This window comes from Macaca thibetana, chromosome 4, assembly GCF_024542745.1.
Source record: "Macaca thibetana thibetana isolate TM-01 chromosome 4, ASM2454274v1, whole genome shotgun sequence".
NCBI lineage: Eukaryota > Metazoa > Chordata > Mammalia > Primates > Cercopithecidae > Macaca > Macaca thibetana.
In genome coordinates, this window is record NC_065581.1 from 98,024,118 (window position 1) to 98,026,770 (window position 2,653).

At 34.8% G+C, this 2,653-nt stretch overlaps 1 non-coding gene across 1 annotated transcript; it reads left to right on the plus strand.

The window, feature by feature from the left end:
• The first annotated feature begins 1,933 nt into the window (after nt 1-1,933).
• Nucleotides 1,934-2,037, plus strand: LOC126954102 (small nucleolar RNA U13). The gene has a single exon (XR_007725548.1). It is a non-coding gene; the product is annotated as a small nucleolar RNA U13 (small nucleolar RNA).
• Nucleotides 2,038-2,653: the final 616 nt, after the last annotated feature.

A 2,653-nucleotide genomic window follows, 5' to 3' on the forward strand; every position in this document is an offset into this window, starting at 1 on the left:
CAAACAAAAAACAAAAATTAACCAGATGTGGTGGCAGGCACTTGTAATCCCAGCTACTAGGAAGGCTGGGGCAGGAAAATTGCTTGAACCCAGGAGGTGAAGGTTACAGTGAGCTGAGATCTTGCCATTGCACTCCCGCCTGGGTGACAGAGCGAGACTCCTTCTCAAAACAAAACAAAACAAAACAAAACCCCTCACATTGCTGTCTACCAAATTGAAATGATTCTATCACAAACTATGTTCATTTCTAACCAATTTCCTGCCTCAAAAATTTTGCCCTAAACCACGTAATCCCAGAAACACTTTTGATTTCTCTTTTCTGAGACACTGCTAAGATTCTTTCAAAGGGATTTTTTCCCTATTATAATGAGTTCAAATAAATTTAGTTGATTACCAGGTTGCTTGGTAAGATATTGGTGGGTTCAACAATCAGAAACAGTAATGTCCAATAGAACTTTATGCAATCATACAAACATCCAATACAGGAGTCACCAGTCACATGTGCACTTAAAATATGACTAGTTAACTAAGGAACTCAGTTTTAATTTTATTTAATTTTAACTGCTTTAAATTTAAATTTAAATGTACATACACAGCTAAGGTCTCTCATATTAGAGGAGGTTCCACTGACATTCAGTTGAGTTCTCACCTCACTGCTGTGATTGAGATTTTTGAGTCAGAAACAGTACTTTCCACTGAGATTCTTTCACCTTCCTGCTTAGTAGTCTCGCTGACTGTGATGGGGGAGAGGAAGATTTTGATCCATTTTTTTTTCCTTTTATCGTGAAATGCTAAGTTTATATTGTCTTCCAGAAAATACAACTTTGGAGGAGATTGTATAATAATGCTTTTGTTATTACCTGATCAGATTTGAAAGCTGTTCTCCTTGTTGAAAAATCAGCTTTGTTATTCATAACTCTACTCTTTATCTTTGCCGTTGCTCTGTGTGTGTGTGTGTGTGTGTATGTGTGTGTCTGTGTGTGTGTGTCTGTGGGTCTGTATGTGACTCTGTAAGAAGAAAGTGAATAAGCATAAGCCCTAATAAGTCTGTTTCTCAGAATGGACCCAGGCACTGAAGACTGCAGAAAGTTTTCACTTCAATCAGTTTCTTTTGGATAAATTTTGCCTTACATTATTATCAATTAGTATCTTATGAGAATTTTCCTTAGTTTTGTCTTGTTTGCTTCCCATGAGAACTTGATTCTGAAAGATATCTCTCATCCAAAGTTTCCATCTACATAGACTTTGAAGTCTGTATAGTTCACTGATTCTGAGGGAGAGGTTGTGTAATATAGCAGGGTGAAGGCCAACCATTTGAGGGCCCAAGACATAAGGTGCATCAACAATACTTTTGATGAGTTGATGCTAGAATTCTCATGAATTTATCTCATTTTAAACTAAATCTGTGTCTCATTCTGGTCAATTCTCCTAACTCATATATTTTTACATATCAATTTCTGTAAATATATTTTCAAATGACCTGATTTCACCTTGGATAATTTAGGTCATAGTGGTCACTTTGAGAAACGTTTGATATGAACAAAATTTTTTATTTGAGAAGCACTTTGGAACAGAAAGGGAAAAAAATACCAAACGTCCAATGGCAGACATTGATTTTATTGTTATAATGAAACTCCCAAAAGAAACTCAGTTTCCAAAATTGCTTCCTTAAAAGTTTCTTTGGCTAAGGAATGTGAAAAACTTAAAATTATCTTTCTTTAAGATAGTCCCAATCGGAACTTGAACTTTTGTCTTACTGTCTTGCTTCATCTTTTGCTTCTCCATTATACTCTACCTCTACTCCTCTTTCTGATCTGGTTTTCTTATCTTTTGGGTGTCCAGAAACCCCCAAAGCTGACCCATCTCTAAAAGTTAAATTCCCTTTAGAAAACGCAAATCTATTCTGGTTGACTCATAAAAAGACTAGCATTAGATCCTTTTGTAATTTATAAGCATCATGGTTGGGGTTTAATGCTCATATGTGAGCTGAGCCTCCCTCAAACATTATTAGGACACCAACACAATACCAGTCTGACATGGAAAAAAAAAGACTAGTATTAGATGAAAGCCATTGTCAAAGACTTTCATACCTGTAGATAAGATAGAAATTTACAAAGACATTTAGAATAGCTTTAAAAATATAAAACCCAGGTTTCTGGATCAATATCAATTGGTTTATGTATTAACAGTAATCTTATATACAAAAAATGTATTAAAAAAGGACTAAATGGGCCATAAGAATTACTACTTAAGAAGACTCTGAATTGTACAGGAAACCAGAAGGATTTTAAAAAGCTGTGGAATTGCTAAATTAAAAATTCTCCCTTTTAGAGCAGTTTTAGGTTCACATCAAAATTAAGTGGAAAGTAAAACAAACAAACAAACAAAGCTCTCCCAATGATCTTTTTCTTTAAGTCTTTTAGAATTACCCTATTGATAATCAGATTATAGATTTTTAGCTAAACTAAACTTTGACTTTCCAGTATTTTTGTATCCACCTGAAGCCCAGGTTGAAGATCTTTGTGCTAGATTCTTTATGGGCAAAAATTTTACTGATATTGGCAGAATTGTTGGGGATGAACTCGTTAAGGTTGAAATTGATCCAAGGCTTTTATAATATCCTCCAAAACCAGAAGCTACGAAAGTCCTCAAG